Source organism: Podarcis melisellensis (genome assembly GCF_964234715.1).
Source record: "Podarcis melisellensis genome assembly, chromosome: 8".
In the NCBI taxonomy this organism is placed as follows: Eukaryota; Metazoa; Chordata; class Lepidosauria; order Squamata; family Lacertidae; genus Podarcis; species Podarcis melisellensis.
Genome location: NC_138540.1, coordinates 79,995,488 through 80,010,668, shown reverse-complemented (window position 1 = coordinate 80,010,668; position 15,181 = coordinate 79,995,488). Strand labels below are relative to the sequence as shown.

The 15,181-nt window shown below is 48.9% G+C and overlaps 1 protein-coding gene across 3 annotated transcripts in view; it reads left to right on the top strand.

The window, feature by feature from the left end:
• The first annotated feature begins 10,297 nt into the window (after positions 1-10,297).
• CIC (capicua transcriptional repressor) overlaps positions 10,298-15,181 on the top strand; it is a 45,950-nt gene continuing 41,066 nt past the window's right edge. For 2 of the 3 annotated variants that reach the window (XM_081921876.1, XM_081921874.1), the window contains exon 1: positions 10,298-10,416. The gene's annotated coding sequence lies outside the window, so the exon portion shown is untranslated. Of the gene's footprint in view, positions 10,417-11,516; positions 11,680-15,181 lie in introns of those variants that run through there. The other variant, XM_081921875.1, reaches the window with a different exon arrangement.

Here is a 15,181-nt window from a genome sequence, read left to right as displayed (position 1 = left end):
GAAAGCAGCGCCGCCGCCGCCGCCGCCTCCCTGGCCCGGGGCGCCTGCCAGCTGGCAGCCAGCTCCGGCCCTGCCCTGCCTGCCCGCTCGGAGCGAGAAGCGCGGCAGACACAAGCACAGGCCCGCACGGCCCTTCGCACGCACGGCGAGCCTCCCTTTGTTGCCGCTTCCTCAGCGCCGCCGCCCGTAAGCGGCGTGGGTTCCGCCTTGCTGGCGCCCTCGGCCGCGCAGCGCCTCCTGCCGGCGGCGGCGGCCCGGAGCGGCCGGCAGGGGGCGCTAAGGAGGAAGCGCCCGGATAGAGGCGGCGGCAAAGCAGCTCCCGCCGCGTCTCTGTGTGAGTTTCCGTTCTGGCTTTCCTCCTCCTCCCCATCAGCTTTTTTCTGTTTCTCACCACGCATCAGGATTTAGATTTAGATTTGATGAGGCCCTCAGCTACTGAAGGTAGTGGGGCCCTTTATATGTCCAGCTGCCCTTTGGCAACAACAAATTGTCGCTGTTTTTTTGTGTTGAATATATGCTATATGGTAATTTATGGACCTAATAGGTATCTAAAGCCATTTGCACATAACAAAATATGTATTTTATCAAAGTAGTTGTTGAAAAGTCCACACAGAATGCAAAGTCCACGCAGAATGTAGGCCCCCTATATATATAGAAATGAGCAAAGCAGTGATATTTTAGGGACCAGGCTAGCAGACCTGCTTACATCATAGGAGTCTACACAACACAAAACACTCTTGCTGTATGTAGGTTTTATTTTATATGTTTTTTATCTTATATTTTGGAAATGTACATCCACTCCCCCCCCTTTAAATTTTTTTGGGGCCCCCAAGAGAGTGGGGCCCTAAGCTATAGCTTGTTTAGCTTATACGTAAATCCGGCACTGATCAGGAGTGCCACCTTGAATAAAATATTTGCGGGGAGCGGGAGCAGGCATGCTCAGACTCTCCAAATGTCCCTCTTATCCAGGGACAGTCTCAGATTTACAGACGTTTCTGATTTGATCCCTGAATGTGCCACTTTTCCTTAGGACGCCCTGATTTTCACCTGCATAATTGGTCACGGCGCAAGCACACCATCTGAATGGCAATGCCCATCAACTTGGGGGGAGGGGCTTCAAATATTTTATTAGGGGGTCCGAAGGGTCCTCAGCCCCTAGGAATTTGCTCCTATGACACACACACACACCAGCTTCCACAGCACTCAGTGTGATTCAGATATATCCTCAACCTATTACGCAGTATAGAAATCAAATAATCAGTCGATTCATTCACTCCTGATACAAAGAGCCAGTGGAATTGTTGGGCTTCAGAAAGAGGCTGCCCGCTGGCTCTCTTTGTGCCCAGATCAGTGAAATACAGGTGGGCAGGGGGACCTTGGAATTGTAGAGTTGGAACAGATCCCAAGGGTCAGCTAGTCGGATCTCCTGCAATGCAGGGATCTCAGCACACAGTCCCGCATCCAGTTTGGAACCATAACCAGATCCTGTTTAGCTTTGCAAATGTGCTAACCCTTTTATTGCTGAAGGAGTTTCCTCTCAGTGTATATTACTCTCAAAACAAAAGTTTTATGGTTAGACATAGAAGTGTATCTAACTGTAATGCAATTAAAAAGAAAACAGAAAACCTGTAGTTATCAGCAGCCTGGGTGCCAGGAAACATCAATTTGTCTCCCCTCCGCTGGGAGAATGCCAGACTGCAGAGATTAGCAGTAGTTACGTTAAAGGTAGCCTGCGTATGTCACAGGCTCTTCACGTATTTCTTTATGTTCCAAAACTAAAGGGAGATGTTGTTTCTGTTTCTTTTCTTTCTTAGAAGAGAGAGGTGCCCGTCGTTTTAGAGGCCACCTGTTTCCAATTTTGAAACCTAAGGGCTTCAAAGTGCGCTTAAGGGCCTCTGTGTCTGTCCACTAGCTGAAGGGTTTTGTAGGGTCAGAGGCCACCTGAACCTATTTTCTGTGTCAAATCTCAGCTCTGGAACCTGTCAGTGTGCAAAGTAGCCTTCACTCATGCAACCTGGGACAATTTGTGTATGGGTGTGACCAGAAGCGGATGAGCTTTTAAGCACCACAGAACTATTTATCACGGCAAAATGGAAACCAAGAATACAGACCGCAGCTTCTTGGATAATTACAGCACCCTACTTGCCAACATTTAAACTGGGGGGGAAATGTGATTAAGTCGCAAATGGCAAATATTTGTTTTGGTGACCTAAACTGCTTCTGACATTTTTTCATTCCACCCAGTTAAAGAGTGTAACTCTAAAGCTTGCGTGTTTGTAAACCAACAGAAAGGGGTAAAAATACATTTCTTTTCTAGTTTTGCATTTCTTGTGGCTACCCAATGAATCCAGCAATTTCCTCCCACTCATCGAGGACCCCTACAGTGCCCTCAGCAGATCCCCCCGCTATTGTTTGCATATCAGATCTGAAACACCAGCAGCTGCGTTACAGAAAACCCAGTGGCCCAATATTCTGATGCAGCACATAATATTTTACGTATTGAATGGGTGGTGCAGAGAACCATGCCTATCTGGAAGTGCTGTCCCTAACCCCAGCTATGTGAAGGTGGTAAGAGGAAGATGCTTTTCACATGCTCAGAGACACTCTTTTCCAGCCAAGCTGGAAGTCAAATGTAAATCAGTCCTTGGCTAATATGGATAGATCCAGATCCTATGTCCAGAGCTGAAACAGATCCCATTGATTCAGGCCAATGTGAGAGTTGTTTGAGATTAAAGATTACACTCTGTGTGTGTGTGTGTGTGTGTGTGTGTGTGTCTGTAAGTCACTGGACTGCTTACGGAAAGCTAACTGGAGAATATGTTCTATTGCCCTGGGTGGAGACTAGCTTCTAAAATAGAGATTATGTTCTGCATTCCAAGGATATCCTCACAGCATCAACACAGTTCTATTTAGGAAAAGTGCTAGAGGAACTTGCAAAGCTAGCTTCAGAGGGTGGCATGACTGGACATTTGTGGGAGCTTCAAGAGCAGCAGAGAGCCCATTGCCGTTTCCACCTTGCACAGAGTATCAGATGCAGCCAACGATAATTCTCTTTTTTAAAAAAATATTTTTATCGCTCAATTTCCACATAACAAATTATCAAACCATATAATCACCTACATATTTTTTTTCCCTCCCTCCCCACCATGGACTTCCCTTAGCTTCTCTCCCTAGTTTTGCTGCACATATTTTCTCTGCATATTATAAAATTGTATATATCCTTACATATCTTTCCATCATGTTATCAACAATAAATTTGTGTATGTTTATTCAAAACCTGCCAAGGAGTCCAGTTCGTTTTGTTGTGTTTTTAAATAATTTGTGTAAAGTTCCCATTCCTCCTTAAAGTCACAGTTGTCCTTGTGTCACAGTTTGTATGTCAATTTAGCCAGTTCTGCATACTTCATCAATTTCTCTTGCCATTGTTCTTTTGTCGGGGCTTCCTCATTCTTCCATCCTTGTGCTATCAAGACTCTTGCCGCTGTTGTCGCATACATAAACAAGTTCCTTACAGTGGTGCCCCGCAAGACGAACGCCTCGCAAGACGAAAAACTCGCTAGACGAAAGGGTTTTCCGTTTTGGAGGCGCTTCGTAAAACGAATTCCCCTATGGGGTTGCTTCGCAAGACGAAAAAAATCTTGCATCCCCCTGCGGTTTTTTTCCGCTTTTTTCTTCCTTTTTTTAAGCCGCTAAGCCGCTTATCAGCTGTTCCGCTGATAAGCTGCTTAACAGCTGATCGCTGGAAGCCGCTTGACAGCTGTAGCGCTAATCCGCTAAGCTGTCAATGGGCTTGCTTCGCAAGACGAAAAAACCACTATACGAAGAGCCTCACGGAACGGATTAATTTCGTCTTGCGAGGCACCACTGTATTTTCCTTGGCAGGTCTTGTCCTACAGTCCCTAACAAAAATGCTTCTGGTTGTTTTTTTTACAAATGTCATTTTAAACATTTTCTTCAATTCATTATATATCATTTCCCAATTTTTTAAAAAATTCTTGACACTCCCACCACATATGAACAGCCAAAGATAATTCTCAGTTTGTAAATCCTGCTTGTTCTATGTTGTCCCCTGAGGGTGCTGTGTGCCCAAGGGCCTGCAAAATCCTGGATCCAGCAGCTGGGTGGAGTGCTGGGAGACTGGTTTTCCCCAGATAATTCTTTTTTTCCTAAATATCTAATTTTAGGACACTGAGCAGGGGTGCGGAGCCTCTGGCCCTCCAGATGTTGTTGGACCACAACTTCCACCATCCCTGTTGAGTTGGAGTCCAACATCTGGAGTGACACAGGTTCCCTAAGCCTCCAGTGCAGATCTTATACTGGAGGTTTGCAGTGCAATGCTCTGCGTATCCACTCAGGATGAGTCCCGTTGAGCTCAATGGAGTTTACTTCCAGGTACGTGGGTATAGGACTGCAGCCCCAAAGAGGCACAATGCATTCCACAGAGCCACCTGCACCATCTATTTTCAGTGCATGTGGGTTCAGCTTTACTGCTTGAGTTTTGACATACTGTTATTATTTCATTTATGCCTTATGCAAAAAAAAAGGGGGGGGGAGAAGCAGTAGCAAAAACGCCTCTAGGCAATTTACAGTTTAAGAACAAATATGCAACATCCAGTATGACAAACACAATAAATAAAATTTCCCGCTGGAAAAACAACAACCGTCAACAAAATATCCTATATAGCATAAAGACAGCAATCAGATCAGAAACCCCATCGTATGGGAACAGCCGTTCATATTAAAAACACGGGCTAATAAAACATGAATAATTGCTAAAAGTGCTAAGTCTAAAAGGCCTGGGGGAAATGGAAAGACTTTGCCTTAGGGCCTGGGGTAGGCATCACATTCAGCTAGCTCAGCCTTTGCCATCCTGTGGCCTGCCAGATGATGGCGGTTTAAAATGAAGATGGGGAGAACATTGTACACCAGCTTTTCACTCCTTGGAGAAAAAAGGTGGGGTAGAAACGCAGCAGTTTGTTCCCTCGATGCAAAGCCATCCTATACCTACATTGGCTCCCAGTACGTTTCCGAGCACAATTCAAAGTGTTGGTGCTGACCTTTAAAGCCCTAAACGGCCTCGGTCCAGTATATCTGAAGGAGTGTCTCCTCCCCCATCGTTCTGCCCGGACGCTGAGGTCCAGCACCGAGGGCCTTCTGGCGGTTCCCTCACTGCGAGAGGCCAAGTTACAGGGAACCAGGCGGAGGGCCTTCTCGGTAGTGGCGCCCGCCCTGTGGAACGCCCTCCCATCAGATGTCAAAGTGATAAACATCTACCTGACATTCAGAAGACATCTGAAGGCAGCCCTGTTCAGGGAAGTTTTTAATATGTGACATTTTAGTGTATCTTTCATCTTTGTTGGAAGCCGCCCAGAGTGGCTGGGGAAACCCAGCCAGATGGGCGGGGTACAAATAATAAATTATTATTATTATTATTATTATTATTATTATTATTATTATACAGTGGTACCTCGGGTTACAGACGCTTCAGATTACAGACGCTTCAGGTTACAGACTCCGCTAACCCAGAAATAGTACCTTGGGTTAAGAACATTACTTCAGGATGAGAACAGAAATCGCATGGCGGTGGCAGGAGGCCCTATTAGCTAAAGTGGTGCTTCAGGTTAAGAACAGTTTCAGGTTAAGAATTGACCTCTGGAACGAATTAAGTTCTTAACCCGAGATGCCACTGTACATTTGCTGTACATCAGTACAGCTTTTTCCCACCTGGTGCTGCCTGAATGGGACTTTAACCTTCTGCCTTCTGGTGCTGAGAATGTGAAAGGGGGAGAGGGTGGACCTGAGAAAACAGACCAGGTCTCCCACACTATCATTATTCCAGCAAATTTCCCTGCAATGTTGCAACCAGCGAATGCACCAAAAAGCAACACTGCTTGGGTCTTCTTGCCGAGTTATTTTATGTGCCTCTTTTCTTTTGGCCAAGTTCCTGAGTGCTACTCCTCACATATGACAATCTCCATATATATATAGCTATATATCTATATGGAAGTATCATGTGCAGTTTTGTCCTCTTTACAATGTCCGAGTGGCTGCAGCTCAGAGGAAGAGCATTTTGCTTCGCGTCCAGAAGGTTTCAGGTTCAATTCTTGCACAGGCACAACTAAGAAGGACGTCTTTCTGAGACCCTGGAGAGCTGTTGCCATTCAGGATATTGTGTCCTTGAACTCCGATAATGCCTCGCACATACCTGGATGGAGAAGGGTGTGCGAGTTTGTGTAGGAGCTAGCCTGCCGAGCAAAGTTAAACTCGTTTTAATTGCACCACCCACTTTTGGCTCTGGCCCTGCCCAACTCTAGCATGAGGTCCCTGGAAAGTTGCCCACTACCACCAGGCAGGAAAACCTTCCCTCCCACTTCCCACAGCATCACAGCATTTTCAAGAACTATCACTTCTTCAAGGCTTTTCTAGGAAAGGGTAGTAGAAGGCTAAAGGGAATGCCACCATTTTATCGTTCTGGAAATTCCGCTTGTGGTGTTTAAGAGGTTGTCCCCCACTCCCCCCAAAAAGGACTGGATGTTTCACGAAGATTGATGTCGCTGAGGATCCTCAACTGTCCCGCTCCAGAAATCAACTGGAGGACACGTGGGTTTTCAGTCAGCCTAACACCGTCGCCAGCATTTGTCTGTTTGTGAGCATGATGGAATGCAATCAAAGAATGAATGCCAGCTTTTGCAAACAACAAAGACTTTGCAGTTCCGGGAGGTAGGATGCCAAGTGAGAAATCTTCAGCATCCTCACCAAACTACAACCCCCAGAATTCTTTGCAGAAAGTTGCCACTTTGGGTCAGGCAAAATAAAGGACGGTTCAGGAGAGTGGGGAAACAGCCAAGCAGTGGCGGACCTGCACTGTGCTAGACCAACATAATAATTATTTTAGGCATTTATTTAATATTACGGTATTTATTTTCTCTCACATTCTAGGGGTTGGACTAGATGATCCTCAGGGGTCCCTTCTACGATCTTCTGTGCATATACACATGCAAGTGATTTCGGAGCGATCTCCTTTCAGAGTGACTTGTGTTTTCCTTGGAATTCCATTGTATGTTACAAAACCTGCACAGCATTCTCTTGAAACTAAAACACCTTGTGGTGTGGCTAGAAAGCTCCCCTTTCACGCTGATTGGGCAGCTCTAGGATGCTGGAGGGGAAGAAATGGAGGCAGTAAGAGATTTTACTTTTTTGGGCTCCATGATCACTGCAGATGGTGACAGCAGTCACGAAATTAAAAGACACCTGCTTCTTGGGAGAAAAGCAATGACAAACCTAGACAGCATCTTAAAAAGCAGAGACATCACCTTGCCAACAAAGGTCCATATAGTTAAAGCTATGGTTTTCCCAGTAGTGATGTATGGAAGTGAGAGCTGGACCATAAAGAAGGCTGATCGCCGAAGAATTGATTCTTTTGAATTATGGTGCTGGAGGAGACTCTTGAGAGTCCCATGGACTGCAAGAAGATCAAATCTATCCATTCTTAAGGAAATCAGCCCTGAGTGCTCACTGGAAGGACAGATTGTGAAGCTGAGGCTCCAATACTTTGGCCACCTCATGAGAAGAGAAGACTCCCTGGAAAAGACCCTGATGTTGGGAAAGATGGAGGGCACAAGGAGAAAGGGACGACAGATGACAAGATGGTTGGACAGTGTTCTCGAAGCGACCGGCATGAGTTTGACCAAACTGGGAGGTGGTGGAAGACAGGAGTCCCTTATGTGCTCTGGTCCATGGGGTCACAAAGAGTTGGACACGACTAAATGACTAAACAACAACAACAACAAAGGATGCTGGAGACAGGGGACCTGTTGCAGAATGTATCGTAACAAACATCTGACGACCTGCAATCTGGGGCCCACCACACCACATCTGACAAATGAATATGGCTTCCATGTGGCAGCCATACCATGTGCCCATTGCCTCTCACTCCTTGACTGTGACCCTGCTGACATAAACCTGCAGCTATTCTTCACTGCCGGTGGAACTTCCTACGTCTGTCCCCTGCTGGAGACAGAATGCTAGCCTAGAGGGGCTTTGAACCGATCCAGCAAGGGGATTCTGATGTCGTCCGTTGCCTGCGCTCACATAAACAGCACCAAGTCACAGAGCAGTAGGTGAGATTGTATCTTCTACAGCACCAGCTTCTTCTTCTTAAAAGTGCTGCGGACTTGCAAACATCACGAGATGTTTTCTTGTTAAGTAAGAGATGTCGGGAGCCAAAGCAAACCGGGAGAAGAGGGAATATGTTTCTACGTGTCCAGGCTGTTGGGTCACCCTGGGATGCTTTCTGAGCAAAGGGCCTTCAGGCACACATGGTGATGATTCAACTGCAGCCCTGCACAGATGTCAGGGCTGAAAAGTGCCCTAAATGTCAAGCTTTTAAAAACAGAAACACCACCCACGTTTTGAGCCTTTAAGGCATGCTTCCCTAACGCCTATTTCCATGAGTGCAACACCCTGTTCCCCAGAGAAATTGACTGCAGGAGAAACACCCTTCTCTTGCATCTGAATCCTGCTATGGTATAGATCAGGGATTCCCAAAATGCGGTCTATGTTTGGGTTGCCATATGTACTCTTTTTTTCCTGGACACCTCCTCTGTCCAGAGTCATCATGGAGATCCATAGTTAAAAGCAGAATTCGGCAAGTGTGTCCTCTTTTTTGCTCTTCAAAATATGGCAGCCCTAGACTGTGAACCACCAGTGGTTCAGGCAGTTCACGGCCATGTCTGCACGAAAGACTGATTTGTAATTGCATTTTTATTGCTTCTTTTCTTTCTTATCTTGTATTTTATTGTATTACATTTTGAATTCTATGGAATGCAAATTGTAATACAATAAAAATTCAAGATAAGGGAAAAAAGAAGCAATAAAAAATAACAGTTAAAGCCATACAGCGTGTAGTGCAGTGCATTACACTTGTTACAAAAGACAGAAGAGTCATTAAGACCCGCAATTTTCAAGTGGTTTTGGGAACCAGCGATATAAATCAAAAAGGAGAATTCTCATTGGGAGGGAATGGCAGATTCTGAGGGATGAAGGTGATTTTCATCAGGGCCATGTCGCAAAAACATTAACCCCCTCTCTTCAGGGTACAACTTTCCCAAATTTGGTTGGGACCTCTCTCTCCTCAGCTGCTATTTAAACAACAACTGAACAGGTTAAATGCATTTTTGCAGGGCCCATTTCACTGTTTAATAGCAGAACTTAAATCTGCTTTCCTATCATTTACATCCCTTTGTTCTAAGCGGTGAACGCACCATACATTTAAAGTGAACTCTGAGATCACTGGATCTCAGAATAGTAACAATAACAGCAGATTTGAATATTTTCTCTCCCCAAAAGAAATCTGGGCACTGTAGTTTGTTAAGAGTTGCTACAGTGCCTAACTGCTTCACTTCCCGGACCCTTCTGTGCTTCTGTGTTGGCAACTGCGAGGGGCAGGATTTGGCCGAGGGTTCTGGATAGCTTGAGGAGCAGCTGCTTTGGACGTCAAACCTAACGGGCCAGGGCTTTGTCCACATGGAGGTGAGAGAAGGAGCGTCAGAAGACACCGCTGTCCCGAGGAAAGCAGCTGCCACGGCACGGAGGCCCCTCTCGCCGCGCTCTCCGCTTATTTAAAACTACTACTGCAAGGCAGAAGGAATCCGTGTAGCTGTGCACGACCAGACACGCCGCCGCGCAAGTGAAATAACACGCAGCCAGGGCGTTTCTGGAGGGTAATTTACAGGCGACGTGAACGCGCCTTTGCCCTTCCTTTCTGCACAAACTCAGCACAGGCGAAGCGGGTGCGGAAGGCCTTAACCTACCCGAGAAGGCCGACGTGCATTTCCGTAGCACGCGCCCGTGTGGCTGACCTGCTTTCTTTTTTTTGTGTGTGTTTTGCGGAGCTGAAAACTGCACCGCGCTGCGCCTAATTGTTTTGACGGGAACGCCAAGTAGATCGCGCTTGTTGCATTTGCTCAAGTTGCATCGGGGTCAAATTGCTGGCGCAAAACGTGTGTTTGTGCATTGCACGCTCTTGCGGGGAAGCGACGGGCCTGCACGCGCAGGTGTGAGTGTGCGCGCGCGTGCGAGCGAGAGAGCGAGAAGTCGCCCCCCCCCCCCCGCTGCATCTTCCAGGTTCCACAACTCCCGACTTCTCGCCCGTTCCTGTCCTGCCGAAAGCGCCTCCTGATTGGCTACGAACTCCGGCAGCGCCGGCCAATGCGGGCCCGCCCTGGTGACTTCATTCCTAGGCCGCCCCAGGCGCTGATTGGTCGCTGCCGACCCCGCCTCCTCAGCCCCACGTGGGGAAGGGGATCCCGGTCCGGACGCTGATTGGCCGCGGAGCTGTCGGCGGCGGCTCCGCTGTTGCTGAGGGGAAGCGCGAGGGGCCCGGCCGGGGCAAGGGAGGCCAGGAGCGGACGACGGGTGAGTTTATGAATATGCTAATGACATGCAAATTACTTAAAAATGGACCTTCCGCCGAGGGGACTTGGGATGGGAACGAAGTCCACCCTCCCCGTTCGCTCCGCTTGCCTCAGTTGTACTTTGCAGCCCTGCGGGGGGAGGGGACAGGCTAGAAGTAACAAGCGGAAGAGCTTGATGGGAGTTGTAGTCTTTCCTAGGGGAACTCCCCAGGATGTCCTAAGGGCGGGCCGCAGTTTTGGACTACAAATCCCATGAGGCTGTGCGCGGAGCTTTGGCTTCTTTAGACGTTCTGTTGCCCCAAAGCATGATGGGTGCGCTAGTCTTTTACGAGTACGTCCCTCTGCTTTTCCTATGGGCATCGCTGGCCCTGAAGATTCTCCGGCACCCTGACCGTCCTGAGGAACGGCGCGTTGCATCCCGGGAGTTGTGGTTCTTTCTCTGGTAACTTCCTGGTTTCTCCCATAACTCTTTATGGGAACCATGACTTCGGCGGCCGGCAGCCCTTGCGCGCTCAGCATTTCTAATGCTGTAGAAGCCTGGCTAACAAGGCACTATGGGAATTGTTGTCTTTGACGCCTACGCAGTATAGGAAGGATGAGTGACAAGAACTACAAGTCCCATGAAGGATAGCTCCCCGTTTCTGCCTCAGCTGCATTTCGCGTAGTGTCATGGGAATTAAAGTTCTTTCTGCGAGGGTTGGAAGACTCAATCAGCTGTGGGTGAAAGTCCTTAAAGACTACATGTCCCATGATTCTCAGCGGAACCTCGCTCTTCCTGTTCGCTCGGCGCCCGGTAAACAAGTCTGTGTTCTTGCTCCGCCTCTCCGTCCCTATTGGCTACTGTATGGTGGGCTTCTCCCACTTCTCCCTTAATTCACCTTTCTACAGGCTACTGTAAGTGCTTCTCTCAAGGGAGGGGCAGGAATGCTTTGAATAGTCTGGCCGACCCCTTTCAGCGCTGATAGGCCGCACGCGCTGCCTGTCTCGGGAGGTGGGGAATGCGCAAGTTCTGGGGGCGAGCTATTGGCTGTTACGAAAATCTGTCACGGAGTTGTGGGTGCCGATTGGACAGTGGCTCCAGCTGGTCCAGATTCATTCACCATTTTGTCTGTTGGAGTAAAAGGGGCTCGGAGGGGCCGAGAGGGGCTCGGGCTGGACCATCGGAGAAGCGGGGGGGGGGGGAGTAAAAGCTGGACTGTACCAAGACTCCCTGCAGAAAGAATTCTGGCTATCCTAAACTCCCTGGGAAGAGGGAGTCATTCAGGTAAGGGGGGGGTGATATTAACTCCAGTGCCCCCCTTCCCAAGGAGGGGGGGGAAGAGGAGGCTCCACAAAGGGTTAACATCTTCACCATAGCCTCCAAAGGAAAAGGAGGGAGTGGGATGCAACAACTTTACTCCCCCTCCTCCCCATTAGGTCCCGGGAGGTACCAACTCCCGCAGCCCCAAAATGGGGACCCCCACAGTTGCAAGGCAGCAGCAGGAGGCAGCAGCAGCAGAGATGCCCGCTTTTTATGTGCCACAACTTTTGGTGGTTTTATGCAAAATAATTCTTGCAGGGGGGGGATGGGATTCCTTTTGCAGCTGCTAAGGCAGGTGGGATCAAGGCGAGAGACCAGCTTTGCCTACCCACCCCCCCAGCTCCCCTTTCCTGGGAGGGCAAGTGGGTTGTGATGCACCTCCAGGAGAGGAGAGGGGTGCTGATCCTGGCTGTGGTGGGATGACTTTGAGCAGGGCAGCGGTCCAGGCTGAGACCCAACACCAGTTATTATGGGATGGGAGGATTGGCAGGGAGGCCTGGCCATTGTGTGTGCGTGGCAGGAGGTGTTTGTGTGTGTTGGGGTGGGGGTGGGGAGAAAGAGAGAGCGGAGAGGAGTTGCATAACATGGGAGGGGTCTTTGGGAAGTTAGTTGCCTGGTGGGAGCGTTGTCAAGAGCGAAGGAAAGTCTTCTGCCCAGCATTTGGGGTGAGCAAGGTCACTTGTGGGAGGTGCTGTGGGGTAGAGGGTCTGTCGTTCAGCTATAAGGCCGTGGCCAGGAGCAGATGACACTTTGCTGGCTTTTGGGAGGGGGCTGCTAAGGAAGGATGGGATGGCTGTGTGTATATGACTCTGGGGAGATGGTAACGTGAAAATACTCCAAACATTTCCTATATGGGGCAGGTGGGGGGGGATTATGCAGGGAGAAGGTGTGTGGACGAGATCGGGTTTAATTGTTCCCCGGGCACACGGGGACCTGTTCCGATTCAGCCCAAGGGTATGTGGAGTAACAGCATGTGCCTCTGAGCGCATACAGAGTGCCGCTGCTCCACCACTCAGGAACAGAGCACCCACATCTTCAGCTGAAGGAATCCAGAGCAGATCTGGGAGAAGAGGAACATGTTTAGAGGGTTTGAAATGGGGGAGATGGGGGCAGCAGCCATGGAGAGTCTGGCAAAACCTCTCTCTCTCAAGGAAGCTTGAAGCCAGGGTCCGGAATGATAACATTAGGAATGCTGTGTCGAGCCAATCCTTGAGACTGTTTGCCCATAGTCTGTTTTTTTCCAGGAAGCCTCTTCTCCCTCCCTTTTTGGTGGGGTGTGGGGAAGAGGAGGGGATTTGGCCTACGTCCCTGCTTGCCGCCAAACGGATGGGTTGCAACTCTTCCACATTCCTTTGCACCCTGCTCCTGTCTCCAGGCCTCAGATGAGAAGGGAGCTAGGAAGGATTCCTCCGGAGGTCTCTGAGCATTCCTCTCCCCGCCCACCAGCTGCACCCAAGCTGGTAGCAGGGGGAGACATGTGAGCAAGGAAGGTGCCTCCCTCTGCAGGACTTGGGGTTCTTTGGGTTTTGCCTGAGTTCGCTGCACCCCTTACCCGGGTAGCACATTATGGAAAGCCGTTGAGAAAACGTGTTGGCCATATTGAACAAGTGAGGATATGCCGTTTTCTTGCACTGTCTCATGTTGGGATAGACGTGTGAGTTTCTTCTCTGGCCTTTGGCACAATGAAGCACAGACAAACTCGGGAAGCATCCGATGAGGTAAACAGAAATGGAGAGAAGTGTATCTCCAGAGATGCTGGAAAGGGTGAAAGCTTCTTATTATGCTAGCCCAATTTGTTTCAGGCCGAGCAAGCCTCCTTGGGGGGGCTTATCTTACACATTTCTTTATAAGCTGCTCAGCGAACATCCGTTTTGAGGGACCTTGCAGGGCAAAACTTGCCTGGTCCTTACGGCATAACAGCCAGTCCCCGAGACCCTCTCCCTTTTTTATTCCCCACGGATGCTTCTGCTGTATAATTAAAAATGAAGGCAAAGGACCTCCTCTTCGTGTTAACATCACCCGGTGGTCTCTTATTCAGAATGTTGAAGGTGCAAGCCGTACGGTACCATACCAAACCCTGTACTCTATCGTAAGTTTTAACTCGGATGAAGAGTTCTGTGTTGCTTGAATTCTTGCTCTCCCATTCTGTAGAATGGTGACAGGGAGCCTGTGACCTTCCAGGTATTTTTTGGACTCCATTTCCCATCAGCCCCAGCCAGCGCAGCCCATGGCCAGGAAGGATAGAGTTGTAGTCCAGTTAAGAGGGACTTGGGTTCCCCCTTCCTGATTTACAACATAGCGTAGTTAAGTGTCATGACTGACCTTACGGGGGGGGGCGGGGAGCTGGAAGGGATCCCCGAGGGTCATCTATTCCAACCCGCTGCAATGCAGGAATACCTAAGCTCTTTTATTTATTCCATTTGTTCTTGATTTCATTGGCAATGGTGCCAGGGGTGGTGTATGAGTGCTACACAACCATTAGTGTATCCTGCTAAGTGCCTGCCAAAGCAGTGTTGGTGTTTTCTCCATTTCTGAATACAGTGGTACCTCGGGTTAAGAACTTAATTCGTTCTGGAGGTCCGTTCTTAACCTGAAATTGTTCTTAACCTGAGGTACCACTTTAGCTAATGGGGCCTCCCGCCGGCGCCGCCACACCGCGATTTTTGTTCTCATCCTGAAGCAAAGTTCCTAACCCAAGGTACTATTTCTGAGTTAGCAGAGTCTGTAACCTGAAGCATCTGTAATCCGAGGTACCACTGTACAATTATATGAGGTGAAGGAGCTCATGGCTGGGAGATGGGCAGAGAATTATGGGACGGGGCAAAAGTATGGAATATGTTGCCTCAAGCCTCACACAAGCGAGAAGTAGCAGGTGGGTTTGTGCTTGCGGGAAGGGTCTTTTTTAGGGCTAGAGCTGGGAAAAGACAACGGGAGCAGGGAGCGTTTTAAGAATTGCATTGCAGCGGGTTGGACTTGATGATCCTTGGGGTTCCCTTCCAACTCTGCAATTCTGTGATTCTACAAGGAGACTTCTACAAGGGCCCATCTGATCCCACACCTTGTTCTCACTGTGGCCCTATATTTGCTTCTGGGGAACCAGTGAGCAGAACGTGAATCATAGAATCATAGAGCTGGAGGGTCATCTAGTTCAACCGCCTGCAATGCAGGAATCTTTGGCCCAACATGGGGTTTGAACTCATGACCTTTGGATTAAGAGCCTCAAGCTGTACACAAGAGCACTCTCTCCTCCTGTGGTTTCCAGCAACTGGTATTAAGAGGCATTACTACCTCCCAACTGTGGAGGCAGAGAATGGCCATGGAGTGTACAGACACCAATGGGCTTATTCCCCATGAACTCGTCTGCTCCTCTTTCAAAGCCATCCAAGCTAGTGTCATTGCCCCTTGTGGGAGTGAGTTCTGCACTGGTGAAGAAGTACTTTCTGCCCTGAATCTTCCCAGCATTCAG